Source organism: Camelus bactrianus, chromosome 27, assembly GCF_048773025.1.
Source record: "Camelus bactrianus isolate YW-2024 breed Bactrian camel chromosome 27, ASM4877302v1, whole genome shotgun sequence".
Taxonomy (NCBI): domain Eukaryota; kingdom Metazoa; phylum Chordata; class Mammalia; order Artiodactyla; family Camelidae; genus Camelus; species Camelus bactrianus.
The window spans coordinates 27634905-27650646 of NC_133565.1; positions in this window are offsets into that span (position 1 = coordinate 27634905).

A 15742-nucleotide genomic window follows, 5' to 3' on the forward strand; every position below is an offset into this window, starting at 1 on the left:
CCCCTTCCAAGAAGGTAGTTGAACCTGTGGATTCTTGAAGAGTTCCTAGGGTTTTTTTTTTTGTTTTTTTAAGATGGGAGGGAACACTGAGAGTGGGCTATAGGACAGATAGGCAACACTCAACTCATTACCTTCTTGTCTATAAATATCAGTGACATTTGAGGGTCTGGTTCATGGCACAGAATCTCTACCAGTCATAGAGAAGAAACTCTGTAGAGACCTTGGCCCACTGCCCTGGCTTCCACCCTATTCTCTTTGAGAGGCTTTATTGCTGAACTGCAACAAGTTCTTTACCTTCAGTTATGAAGGGAGAATGCCACCAGCACCTGAGTCATGCGTGAAGTGATCAAAGAAGAATGTTGGGGGCAAGCACAAGGCATGGATGGAACACTTAGCAGCCAAATCTGAATAAATACATGCACATACAAAGAAGCACTATTCTGTGACTTGAAAGGAGGCTAGTCAAGTTCTCACAAGCCAGAAGAGCACACAACAACAGGAGGCATTTTGTTTTGGGTTCTCAAAATTCAAGAGAACTTCCAAGTATCCCTGGATGGTGGTGGCCACCTAAATTTGTACTTTTCCATACTTTCTCCAAAAACTATACAGATTAACAAGAAAAACAAATGATACCACCATTAACCTGTGACTTTAGCATACTAGAAGACAGAGAACACTATAAACTTTAAATTCATTTAGTACATGTAATTGCAGCTCTAAGACTAAAACAAAAGGAGTGGCAAGAGTGGAGACTAATATGTAAAGGGGATGATGGAATAAGTTTATGGATTGTTGTATAGGCAATAGGTGGGAGTCAGTGGATACTTTTCATAACTGACTAACCTAGTGAATAAAAAACATGTAACTAAGGTTATTGTAAAAGCTTTAACTAAAAGGGTAACAACTAAACAAATTTTCTATGACTTGGCAAACCTCTCTAAATATCAAAAGAAAATTTAAAAATTAGAACAAAGAAAATACATCAAATAGAGAAAGAAATATGATAAATATACATATATAGTAATTATAACATAGAATAAGATAGAATTGAGGTTAAACATATAAGTCATATCAATAAAAGTGAGTGCACTGAACTCATCTAATAAAAGAAAAGGATTTACAAGTTGGCTCATAAAGCTGATATGTATATAAAGACACTGAAAAATTATTCAGAAAGGCTAAAAATAAAGAAATAGGCAAAATATACCAGGTGAAATGGAAACAGAAAGCTGGAGTTGTGATCCTAATATCAGACAAAGCAGTATTTAAGTCAAAAAGCATTAAGCATAACAAATAAAGACATTAAAACCACAAATGACAATTCAGATATAATAATTATGGATGGCTATGCACCAAATAATGCAGCAACCACCTATAACTGTACAGGAGATGCAAGGAGACACAGATACAAACACACTAATGGTAGGAGTCTTTAACATACCACTGCAAGTACAAGACAGGTCAAATGGTCCAATAAGTAGGAGTAATAAAGACTTAAACAGTATAACTAATAATGTAAATTTTATGCAAATAAAAAACTTTAACACTTCGATTATAGGAAATATGCCTTCTCAAACACACACAGATCATTAGCAAAAACTGATCATATATAAGATCATAAAGGAAATATTATTAAATCCCATAGAGTAGAAAATTACTAGTAACATTTTCTGATCACATGGAATAAAACAGAAATTAATAACAAAATATTGTTAAAGGTCCATTTAGAAATTTAAAAATCTTCTATTAGGTCTAATTTTTCCAAACTTTATAGAACACCTTACAAAAACTGATTGTATATTGGGCTACACAGAAAACCTCAATTAACTCCTCAAAGCTGAAATGTACAGTACATCTTATCATGATATTATAAAATTGGAAAGTAATAACCCAAGGTTAGACAAAGAAAGAATCTTGTAAAACTTGGAAATGAAAACAAAACAATTTTATTATATCTTGGATCAAAGAGGAAATAAAAATTAAAATTTTACTACACAGAAAATAATAATAATAATAATGGCATTATACTTTAAAACCTAATTTAAATTAAATTCTTAGCACCAAATTCTTACGCTTGAGTGAGAATGAATGAATTGAGCATTCAACTTATGAAAACAGAAAATAAACCCAATAAAAGCAGGAGTAAGGAATTAATAAGGATAAAAGCAGTACATTAGTACGTAGAATGAACTAGTATTATTGATAAACAAATTGAAGGAAAAAAAAAACACAGATTTCTGTCCAGATTGATCAAGAAAGGAGAAAGAAAACACATGTTTAAATTAGCCAAGTTGGAGAATTACCATTAAAATTGGCAAAGTAAAGGCATTTTTTTTCTCCCCCTCCTACTCCCTCCCGTCAAAGCTCATCAAAAACAACCATCGAAAAGAATTGATCTACGTTCTGCATTGGGCATATGACTTCCTTTGATTTGAAAGAGAGACAGGAGGAAGCAGGAATTTTGTGGATTCCATTTTCTGGAAGGTTGGCTGGGGAGGGGTCTATCCTTGGGTGCAGTGTGGCACTTTCAGGGCATCCAGACCCAGTGACCGAGGTCCTTCCTGGCTAGTGTACGGTCTGCAGTGGTGGAAGAGAGGTCTTTGCCTGGTGAATCATGCTGTGTGGATAGGCAAACATTGCTCCTGCCTATGTAGTCGCCAAACTGATTTGCTCTCTGGCTCTCCTAAAGGTCTTGTGAGCCACTTAATGTTTTTTGATAAATTCCTTTTCTGGTTATAATAGCTGGAGTGAGTTTTGTAGAAAATGACCAAGAATCCTCACCGATATGAGGAAGGTCAGAGTCCTGAAAAATCCATTGCTGGGGGCAATCTTCTCCAAACATTTTTGATGGCAAACCACTATCAGAATAAAATAGATACACCCCAGCATATATTTATTACCCTATAATTTACATCCAAATATTGGTATGTTCAAGAATTATATAAATGATAAAACAGATTAAAGGGAAACATTTAAACTGATGAGATTTTAATGGACTAAACAATATTTAAAGCCAGATCACTTTTTTTTTTAATTAAAATTTGGTCAGTTTACAATGTTGTGTTAATCACTATGTACAGCACAGTGACTCAGTTATAGGCACATACATACATATATTTCTTTTCATATTCTTTTTCATTATAGGCTATTTTGATGTGTTGAATATAGTTAGTTCCCTATGCTATACAGTAGGACCTTTTTAAAAATCTATTTTATGTATAAGTAGTTTGTATCTGCAAATCCTCAACTCCCACTTTATCCCTCCACCACTCCCCACCACCCCCCGCTTTCCCCCAGTAACCATAAGTTTGTTTTTTATGTCTATGAGTCTGTTTCTGTTTTGTAAGTAAGTTCATGTGTGTCTTTTTTTTTTTCAGATTCCGCATATAAATGATATCATATGATATTTTTCTTTCTCTTTCTGGCTTACTTCACTTAGTATGACAATCTCCAGGTCCATCAATGTTGCTGCAAATAGTATTATTTTATTCTTTTTTCTGTAAAGCCAGAACACTTTTTATTTTACTGGTATAAAAATCCATACTTCAAATACTTTTTTGGATTAAAAATGACTTTTTTTTTTCCCAGTAGATCTGATTAGATTGTTGTAATTTTTACTTTGTAACGTGGCTGATGAAAAGTTCATTTCTAGTAGTAAAAGAGGTGTTCTGTCTGCCATTTTTGGCTGATTGTTTTGTCTGTGCTTGCTTTAGCATTGTTTTCACTCCATAGTGTTTTTAATTTTTTTTGCTTTGTTTTGTTTTTGTTTTGGCAGGAATTTCTGTAAATTCCTTGTTCACTTTGCACTGGCTAGGTTTTAAAATTAGATAACGTGATGGCTAATCCTTTAAACTAAGCACACATAAGCTGTGTATCTTTGCAATACACTGAGAAGGAAGGAGGGAGGGCGGGAGCCACTGTCAGCTCCTCTATGTGTGTAGCTTCCAGTCTTCTGCTTATGCACCGCATGTCCACCTGACATAGGAGCCAAACAAGGGTGCCCTTGTTGGACTGTGTATTCAACATCAGTAATGATGGACTTCTTTCTTTTGTTAAGATAAAAATAAGATCAACCGAAGTGCCATATTTCTTTCCTGCAGCCCATTTGATTATCTCAAGTACCTCCTGGGGAGTGAGAGTTCCAACTGGGAGACTCTGGATGGGAGCAGTGAGAGCTAGAAGCAGGTGTCAATCATGAAAGAAGTGGGGCTGTTCCTGTACAGATCAGTTGGACATTGGAAAGGCAGGGGAGATGGAGCTGAAGGAAAAGTGACACTGGAAGGCCAAATTTGTTGCTTGTGACTTAGTTTGTGTGGCTAAGCGTGGCTCCTGAGAGGGAGCAGTAATCTCCAGACCATAGCACAGGGATGTGGGACTCAGCCTCTGAGCCAACCACCCACTTGAAAAATGGAATATGAAACGAGAGTTACTCCCAGGACAAAGGAAAGTTGTGAAAACCACTGTTATTTGGTTAACTCAATGGACAGTTCCAAACTCTTTGTTGCCACCTCTACTATAGAGGCAAATAATCTCTGCTTTCCCTGCTTCTTTTGCTGCTAAATATGGCCATGTGATATGGTTCTGCAGTGACACATAAGTAGAGATCTGGTGGGGACTTCCGGGAAAACTTCTGCTTTTCTTGATAATACAGAAAAACATAATCAGTGCCGCTCCTCTACCCGCTCCTACTTTCAGTGCAGGACTGGATTCATAGCAGCCTCACTGTTTCTCGACAATGAGGGAAAAGTCAAGAGAACTGCAGAGATGCTGGCCCTGGCCAGGCTGGGCCACTAAACAAACAAATCCTAACAGTTACTTATACCTAGACTTCTTGTTACTTGAAATAAATTCCATTTGACACTAGTTTTTTGAATTTTCTGTGGTATGCTTCAAAGCATTCCTAAGTGCTATAAGATACCTCCTTCTAGACTAAAATTATAGACCATTTCTCTTCATTTCCTCCCTCCTCTCAGCCTCACTCAGGTCCCCACTTTATTCTTCAGCAATTAACCACCCCATTCAAAGATTAAAAACCAGTAGAAAGAAACTTGCATGGGTTATGTGCATGGAAACAGCCAAAGTAAAGGAGGGAAGGTATACAGGCAGTTAAAAACCATACATCTCAAGAAGAATTACTCTGTTGGAATAAGGAACTCTTAGAAATGTATAAACGTAAAAGCCAAGATAATATAATAGCCAAAATAAGTATTCTTAGATAAAAATGAAAAGTAAGTGATTAAACAAACTCTATTTTTCTTTTAGCAAAAGAAAGAAAAACGATGGAAAGATGTTGGCAGGGTGGGATTTTTTTTCTTTGGTCTTTTTCTGTGTTTTCATTCATATCCCCCAGCCCCCTCCATGAGTTTGTATTACTTTTGCATTTAGGAAAAAAATGCATTATTTAAGAGAAACTACCACTTTATTATATCCTCAGGTCTCTACTCTGGTCGTTTGGATTTTAGGTCAGAGAGACTACATCTTTCTTTAACAAAAGCCATCCTGTCCTGTGCTTAGTTTTTCACCCAGGGATTGCACAACAGTTTTCCTCCCCTGTCCCTCAGGAAGGTGTGTGGGCACATCCCACCTGGGATCCTGACCTCAGGACATCCTGGTCAGCAGCCAGCAGACCCCTCACCTGAGATGCTCTGGAAGAGCCAAGGGGGATCTAACCTGTGGGCAACAGGAGTGGAACTGAGTAAGGGTACCTGGCCTAGTTGAATTCCCGTGACCAACTGGCCATGGAAGTCTGCTGCCCTAGAATCTCAGGCAAGCCTCAATGTGTTGGTCTCACTGGCTCAAGTCAGGAAGAAGGAGAGCTGAGAGCAAGGAGGAGAGGATGGGAGGGACTAGATCTAGAAGCAAAGGGAGCAGTTGGCTGAGAGCTCTCACCTCCTTGTCCTTCCTCTGAGGCCAGAGGTCACGTGGGATAGCTGGGCCTGAGAATCGTCTCAGCGGTGTCCTTCATGACCCTACAGCTTTGTGCAATCCTCCACCTGGAAAGTGGAGCTGCTCTTGCAACCCTTGTGGGGATATTGTAAAAACCTGTGTTATGTGCTCTTGTAAACTATACGGTGCTTTCCAAACACACATGAATCAAAACAGTTTATTAATAATAATGAAACGGTGGGGTTGGCTTGGTTTATCTCTGAGTTTTTTTTTTGTCTGGGAGCCTCTCAGGTTTTAACATTGAGGTTTGGGTCTTTCATGACTAAGACAATTGGATTTTCCCCAGCAGCTTCTATTGACTCAGTTAAGGATTTCAATAGGCACAGAGATGATTTAAAAAAGTTATTTATTTATAAACACAAAATACTTAAATTCTCCTTTTCCATAGTAGGAAGAAAATAGATAATGTCTAAAATGGAAGGTTTAGCGATAGCAGTAGGAGCATGTGACTTAGAAACAGAGAGACAGATGTCTGTGTTAAAGGACTGAGAGAATTAATATTGTCAAAGTGCTCATTCTACCTAAAGTGATCTACAGATCCAACATAATTCCTATAAAAATTACAATGACATTTTTCATAGAAATAGAAAAACAATCCTAAAATTTGTATGGAACCACAAAAGACCCCAAATAGCTAAAGTAATCTTGAGCAAGAACAAAACTAGAGGTTTCACACTTCTTTACTTCAATCTATGTTACAAAGCTATAATAACCAAAACCATATGGTCCTGGCATTAAAAACAGACACACAGACCAGTGGTACAGAAAGCCCAGAAATAAACCTACACATATACAGTCAACTAAGTTTTGACAAAAGCACCAAGAATACACAATGAGGGAAAGGATAGTCTCTTCAATAAATGGTGCTGGGAAAACTGGACAGCTACATGCAAAGGAGTAAAATTGGACCCTTATACTATACAACCCCCCTCCCCCAAATCAAAACAGATTAAATATTTAAATGTGAGACTCGAAACCATTAAACTCCTAGAAGAAAATATATGGGAGAAGCTCCTTGCTGTTAGTCTTGACAATGATTCTTTGGAATTAATACCAAAAGCACAGAAGACAAAAGCAAAAATAAACAACTAGGACTACATCAAACTAAAAACTCTCTGTACAGCAGAGGAAACTATCAACAAAATTAAAAGGCAACCTGTGGAATGAAAAAATATTTGCAAATCATATATCTGTTAAGAGATTAATGCCCCCAAAATATAATATAAGGAACACATACAACTTAATAGCAACAAAAGAAAAGAAAACAAAATAGACCTCCAAAAAATCCTGATTAAAAGATGAGCAAAGGACCTGAATAGACATTTTTCCAAAGAAGATATACAAGTGGCCAACTGATACATGAAAAGATACTCAGTATCAGTAATTATTAGGGAACTGCAAATCAAAATCACAATGAGATATTGCCTCATACCTGTTAGGATGGCTATTATCAAAAAGTCAAAAGATAATGTGCTGGCAAGAATGTGGAGAAAAGGGAACCCTGTGCACTGTTGGTGGGACTGTAACTTAGTACAGCCACTATCAAAACCAGTATGAAGGCTTTAAAAAAAATAAAAAATAGAACTACCATTTGATCTAGACATCCCTCATCTGGGTGCATGTCTAAAAGAAATACAATCACTATCTCAAAGAGATATCTGTGTTCCCATGTTTGTTGTAGCATTATTCACAGTAGCCAAGATATGGGAATAACCTAAGTGTCTATTGACAGATGAATGGATAAAGAAGATGTATATATTTTTACTCATGTATTATTATCATTATTTATAAATATTATTCAGCCTCATAGTTGAACTCATAGTAACGAAGAGCAGAATGGTGGCTATAGAAGGTGGGAGTTGGGGGAAAATGGGAGATATTGATCAAAGGGTACAAAACTTTCAGTTATAAGTTCTGGGGATCTAATGTATAGCATGATGACTATAGTTAATAACAATAATAATAATAATAATAATAATAATAATAATAATAATAATAATAATAATAATAATAATGTATTATATAATTGAAATTTGCTAAGAGAGTAGATATTATATGTTCTCACCATACACACAAAAGGTAATTATGGGAGGTGATGGATATATTAATAAGTTTGATTGTGCTAATCATTTCACAATGTATTCATATATCAAAACATATTGCACACTTTAAATATATATAATTTTCATTTGCCAAAAATAAATATTTCTTAAAATATAAAGGTACAAACCAAACTTCACAGGGTCTGATATTCAGAGTCAACCATTATGTCAGGCTTAAATTTTAAATGTGAAACTTTGGAAAACATTTGTGTAAGGGGGTGGGCCAGCCTCCTTAAGGAGGTTCTGGTCACCAGACTTTACTGACCAATTCCAGTGAGCTGGACCAAACACAATGTCTTCTTAGAGGAGGTAAAGTAACTCTGGAGTCTGCAACAAGTTACTGAGCTTGTCTCTATAAAACTGACTTTGGAGGGATTGTCATCATGTGCACTGAGCACCTACTCTCAGCTGGGTGCCATTCGAGGTGAAGAAAGAGGATACCCTGGGCCCTTACCATTCTCTTAACCTGGCTTGAGTAGCAGGGCAGGGTGGGGCAGGACGGAGTGACTTAATATGCAGACACATCTCACAAATACACTCAGGGCAGGAATCAGAGCATTTGGAAGGACATTAGAGATCACCTACTGTATGATTTGAAGTCTTTTTTTTTAAACATGCAGTAATACTAATACTATTAGTATTAAAACCTAATATATGAAACCAGATAGAAGGGGAATGAACTCCTCTGGGGGTGGAAGTGGCCCACTTGGCTACTCCTCATACCTGCTCTGGCCTGTGAGGCCCCTGTGAGGTTCTGTAGAACAACTTGAAGTACAGTCTGAAACCACCATTTTATAGATGGAGAAATGAGTTAGAGATGGTTAAGGCCCCACTACTAGGGATGTACAAAGGTGGAAAAAGAATGAAATGCCATTTGCAGCAACATGGATGGACCATATGAAGCGAAGTAAGTCAGAGAGATAAAGACAAATCTCACATGATATCACTTATATGCGGAATCTAAAAAAAAGACACACATTTTATTTACAATTCCACCACATCATTCCTCCATGTGCGGGCTGGTTGCAGAGTTAGAGGGGCCCTGGTTTCACGTTCTATCCTAGGAAGGCAAGTGCCAAACTGGGGAGTGACAGAGGGAGCCTGTGCCATCTTACCCTGAACCAGTGTCCTAGGTGGAAGCACTGAACTCCAGGAAGCAAGCTTAAGAACATTCAGGAAACGTGTCTTCTTTTCAGCTGGCCTTGGAATTGGAGGACATGGATGGGTCATGAGGCGAATTTCCAAAAACATTTCCTAGGTCTGATCAGGATTCAGGTAGCACACAATGCCAACTGCAATAACCAAGGAATTCCAGCAGAGGGCACTATTCACCAACAAGCTAAGAAGCAACCGCCCATCAAAGAAGATTGGAAAGCCAAGAAGCTCCTTTAAAAAACGTTTATTTTGCTTAGTATTCGCAGCCCTCTGCAAAGAACATAAAGATAATGGAGCAATGCAGAGTAATTAAGACTTAGCAATCACAGATTTCTAGGGTGTAGATTTAAAAGATTCAGGTGACCAATCAGGCATTCAGTTCTTCATACAGTTTGCCTGAAGCCACTTTTAAAGTTTCTTGGAAAATATGGTTTTAATAAATAGCCAAAAGTATACCTCGCAAAGAAGGAGTTGTGTGTGAGAAGGGAGGGTGACAGGGGCTGGGCTACCTGCTTAGGACTATACGGTTGATGTTCAGAGATTGAGACGTTTCTCTTGTACCCCAGCATTGCCAGGGAGCTGGGACCAGGGGTTCATTTCCCCAGATGAGTAAGTCCTGGTTCAAAGGTGTTGCCCCAGGGCGTCTCAGACTCCTTTGCAGATGCCCTCCAGGATCTGAGGGGGTAGGAGGAGAGGCTTAGAGAGGCTGTCTGAGCCAGGGGCCAAGTCTATTCTCCCCAGGAATGGGATGAGTGGCAGGACCCTCCCTTTTAGAAATGGTCTAGACCAGTGGTTCTGAACTGGGGGCTATTTTGTCACCCACCCCCACCAGGGGATACTTGGCAATGCCTGGAGACATTTTTAGCTGTCACAATTTTGAGGGTAGAAGCCAGAGAAGCAGCTGAACATCCTACAATGCACAGGGCAGCCTCCCCCCTCCCCCGATAAGAAAGGATTATCTGGCCCCAAATGCTAAGAGTGTCAAGATTGAGAAACCCCGGTCTAGACTTTAGACCAGGGATTCTCAAAGGGTGGTCTCTGGCCCAAGAGCATCAGCATCGCCTGGGGGCTTGTTACAAATGCAGATTCTCAGGCGATCCCTGAGACCTGCTAAATCAGGCTCCAAGAGCAACCTGTGCTTCAGTGAGCCCTTCAGATGATCTAGTGCATGTCAAGTTTGAGAACCACTTGCCCAGGGACGATAATGCTTGAGATTTAGAAGTCTAAGATGATGCTTCTAGGATATAATGTGCTTACACTCACAGCAGAACTGTTAAAATGCAGATTCTGATTTAGTGGTACGAGAATTTGTATTTCTTACAAGCTCCAGGTGATGCTGACACGGCTGGTTGGCTGGCTAGGGCCCACACTTTGAATTGCAAGGATCTGTGATATTGCTTCCAAAACTTGCCAGGTAATAAGGTAGACCTGAAGTGTATGTCGAAACTTCAAATTCCCCGAGGCCCACTAAGTAAACCATCTCCAGAGGAGGGGCCTATAAATCTGTATTTTTAATAAGTGCCTCAGAAAATTCTCATGATCAAGCAGGTCTGAATACACTGACTTCCGAGGGCAGGTTCAGGAGTTATTGATCAACAAAGTCATCTCCAAGTCCCTTTTGTCTATACCAGAAGTTCTCTACCCCAGCTGAGGAGAATCATCTGGGGAGCTTTGAAACTCTCCCTACAAGGGCCACAAAGCAGATGGGTTACATCAGAACCTCAGAGACTGGGACCTGGGAAGTGGTGCTTTGAAAAGATGCCCATATATCTGGAGAAAACTCTCATTCAAAAAGACAATGCACCCCAATGTTCATAGTAGCACTATTTACAATAGCCAGGACATGGAAGCAACCTCAATGTCCATCGACAGATGAATAAAGAAGATGTGGTATATTTATACAATGGAATACTACTCAGCCATAAAAAGACTGAAATAATGCCATTTGCAGCAACATGGATGGACCATATGAAGTTAAGTCAGAGAGAGAAGGACAAAGCTCACATGATATCACTTATATGTGGAATCTAAAAAAAAGGTACAAATTTTATTTACAAACCAGAAATAGACTCATGGGTATAGAAAACAAACTATGGTTACCAAAGGAGAAAGGAAGGGTATAGGGATAAATTAAGAGTTTGGGATTACTAGATACACATTGCTATATGTAAAATAGATAAACAACAAGGACTACTGTATAGCACAGGGAAATACATTCAATTTCTTGTAATAAGCCATAATGGGAAAGAATCTGAATACATATATATGTATGTATATATATAACTGAATCGCTTTGCTGTACACCTGAAACTAGCATTGTAAATCAACTAGACTTCAATAAAAAATAAAATTAAAAAAGTAGATGAAAATAGAGTTAAAAAAAAAGATACCCAGGTGATTCTAATGTGCAGCCATGTTTGAGAATCAGTGACCTTAGAAAACAGTCTGGCAGTTCCTCAAAAAGTTAAACATGTAGTTACCATATGACCCAACAATTCCACTCCTTGGTACATACCCAAGTGAACTGAAAACATACATCTACACAAAAAAGAGTACATGAATATTCATAGCAGTATTATTCAAAATAGCCAAAAAGTGGGAAAAAATCCAATGTTCAGCAATGGATGAGGGGAAAAACAAATTAAAATAGTTGTGGTATATCCATACAATGGAATATTATTTAGCCATAAGAAGGAATAATATATATTTCAACATGGATGAACCTTGAAACATTACGTTAACTGAAAGAAGCCAGATGCAAAAGACCACATATTGTATGATTCCACTTAAATGACATGTCCAGAATAAGCAAATCCATAGAGGTAGAAAGTAGATCAGTGGTTTCCAGGGGCTGATGTGAGAGGGGAATGGACAGTGACTGCTTAATGGGTATGGGTTCTGTTCTGAGGTGGTGAAAATGTTTTGGAACTAGACAGAGGTGGCGGCTGCACAACATTGTGAATGTACTTAATGCCTCTAAATTGTACACTTTAAAATGACTAAAATGGTAAATTTTATGTTATATGAATTTTATCTCAATTGAGAAAAGAAAAAAGAATCAGTGACCTCTAGAATTTCTTAATAGAGGTAGAGTCTAAGAAATCAGGCAAAATCTGGATGTGAGTGGATTAACTCACTCAGAATAAGCCCTAAGATAGGTCATACTTGTGCTCCCGTGGCCTTTGACCCTCTGCTAGAGGGAGTAAGTGGTTTCTGAAAGCTCGGTTGGAGGAACAGATATTATCAGATCCCTATGATTAAGGGCAAAGCTAGTTTTCATCTGTCAGTTGAAGTTGTATTGATTTGAGAGCTTGCTCCCAGAATCTGGGAGGCTTGTGCTTTTTTTACGTTCAAAGGCTGATGAAGAAAGTGATTGCTGAGATGAGTTTTCTTAAAGCGTGGGGGTTGTTTCATGTGAATATAAACAGGATGACCCACAAGGCTGAAGGTTTAGGGATGTGCAGCAAACTGACATTAAGTTACATTTATGTAGCCACACACCTGGGAGGGGAGACTGAGAGTGCCCAACCTTGAAGAGGAGAGGTCACAGGGAGATCACGACCCTGTGCCCTCAGTGAGGTGGGCCCAGCAGTGAGGGATGTTAGCGAGAAAAGTTGGAGGCTTTGCTTCTGGAATATCAGCTTGTGTAATTTTAATTTTTTTAGTATAGTATCTGTCTCCCTTGCTGGGCTCTAGATTCTGCAAGAGCAGGGACCGTGTCTATTGCATTTACCACCGTGTACTCAGCCGTGCTTGGCACATAGTAGGGGGTGTTCTCAGTAAGCCTCTGTTGATTGACAGCCAGAGGCTACACATAGAGCCCCTTGGTGAGGGTGAATGCTGACAGCACAACTGCCAGATGTGGGGGTGAGTTGGGGGAAGGCAAGTCTTACAGCAAAACTGACAACACATGGGTGCCAAGGACGGGTCACTCAGTACTCAGAGGGAAGGAGAGGAGGTCACCAGGGGTTTTCTGGAAGTGATGATACCCGAGCTGAGTCTCAAACGAGGACCAAGGGTTAGTGGGTCAGAGACTGGGAAGGCGGTTCCTGCAGAGAAATCGGCATATGCAGGGCCACAGGGGACTGACCAGCCCTGCGACTGTGGGCAATTGCAGGGGCTCAGCCTGCCTGAGGCTCAAGGGAAAGTTCTCGGCGGGGATGACACGGTTAGATCTGTCATGGGAGGACTCCCTCAGGCTGCTGTGTGGAGGATGGATTTGAGGGAGAAATAAAAGCAAGAGGCTGCTAAAATGCTCTCAGAAAAGGAAGAGAGGGGGGTGGAGGATCACCTGGATGAACCAACATGTATGATGAGCAGGAAAGCAGTTTTGTAGATTTGTATGAAAGGAAAAGTCTAGGACAGCGATGATGATGGTGACGAAGACGATGCTTACAGCTAACATTTATTGAGCACATCCGTGCCAGAAACTGTGCAAAGTGCTTCATATACACCGTGGCATTTTAGTCTCATCGTGAGCCCCTGAAGCAGAGGCTATTTTTATCCTCATTATACAGATGAGGAAACTGAGGCTCAGGGAAGCTGTTACTTAGCCAAGATCACCAGGTTAGTGTGTGGAAAAGCCAAGGACAGTCAGACCTGAAGAGCTATACTGTTAACCATACTCGGTACCGCCCCCAGGGTTTTAGTTTGGGTTGGCCGGGTGATGGCACCACTCCCTCAATCCGAGGAAGCAGAAGGAGGAAAATATTTGATTGGTGGGGAAATGACAGACTGAGCTGGGGACGAGTTGAACTGGGGATGCTGTGGATTATTCTGTGATAACCAATAGTCAACAGGGCAGCTCTGGAGGGTTCCTGCTGAAGGTGCAAATTTAGGAGGCATCAGCCTACAGATAGTAGTTGAAGTCACGGGGATGAATGAGACAACTTAGAGCAGGAGAGTGAGGAGAGAAAAAGGTGAGGGGAAGGGACCAAGAAGGCACTGGAGAACCAAATGTGTCCTTTGGATATGGCCATCTGGGTGTCACTGGGAACTTAGGGTAAAGGAAGCAACAAGAATGTAGTGATTAGGAGAGAGGAAAAATCTACTATTCTAAGGACCTTGGCTGTACAAGGAAGAGGAAAGAAGAGTCACCAGGAAAGATCAGGGGTCCAAAGAACTATTTTTTTCTTTTAAAATTAAGATGAGAGAGCGTTGCCAATGTTACAGGCTGGAGAGGTGGAACCATTAGAAAGGATGTTTGATAATGAATGGGAGAGGGGTGAAGTGATGGAGCAGCATCCCTGAGGCAGCTGCAAGGGTGAGGTGAGAGTGTCATCTTTGAAAAGCAACAGAATCCACAGAAAAAAACAGGTTTGAATCCACCTTGGACAGGACAGAGGGGCTTTAGAAAGGTGAGATCTGGCCAAAGGCTCCAGCTGCTGTGTGCTACATTCATAGCCACATTTCCAGAGGCCACACTTCACACAGGCTGCTCACAGCCAGTGACAGAGCAGGGGTACGATTCCCGGGGAACACATTCCCGGAGATGGGGGACTGCTTGGATGGTTGACCTGGGCTCAAGGACTCCCAGAGGCCTTGCTGAACCTTTCCCAGGTACAAGGCAGTCTCAGATACATGACCCAACCCTCCCTCCTTCTCTCCTTCACTTGGGGTCAGACCTGCATTGCATCCGCTGGCTCCTCCAGCCTTCCCTGGTTTTCTTCCTACTTTCTCTCAAAAGAATGTCTCTTAATAAAATCCTTGTACAGTTAGTCCTATTGGCATCTGCTTCTAGGAGGACCCAGATTAACACAGCCACCCATAGGCACACATGGATAAAATCAGGAAGATTGAGGCAGGGAGACTCTGGTCCCTCAATGGGAGGTGATAAGCCTTAGGAAGCTATGATCGTCTGCTTATGACAGCAAAGTGGGTGGTGGGAGTGCAGGGGGATCCTGGCCACCTTCCCACAGGGGTCTGCAGCTCACTGTGACTGTTTTCCAGGAACAGGATAGATTCTCAGGAGGTCCAGGCAGATGTGACCACCAGAGGATGAGTATGAAGACAGACAAATGATGTGTGTGTGTGTGTGTGGGGGGTGGGCAATGGGGGAGAAGATGAAGGGGTTCCCACCCAATTCTCTGAGAGGAGGAAGTGAGCTCATCTCTGAATATGGTGAGTCCATGGGGTGGGGTCTTGCAAAGTAAAGGTTTGCAAGAGTTACTGTGGAGAAAGGGAGAGACAGCTGACAAAGACTAACTGAAGACTAGTGGGGAAAGAGAATGGAGAAGCAGCAAGGATGGGAAGATATTTTAGGGTCTTGTAGGCCTTGGGAGGGTCTCTGGATTTTATACTAACCGATGAGGGAAGCCTTGGAAGGTTTCGAGCTGGGGCACTACATGATCTGATCTACGTCGTAGAAGGACATTCTAGCTACTGTAGGAGGTAAGAATGGATGCAGCAGACCAGTTAGGAGGCTACAGCAGTCCTCCAGGTAAGAGGTGACGTGGCCCAGAGCAGAGCAGGGGCAGTGCAGATGCTGGGAAAGGTCCCCTCTGATGACTGCTCTTCTCCCAATGAAATACGAAGCAGGA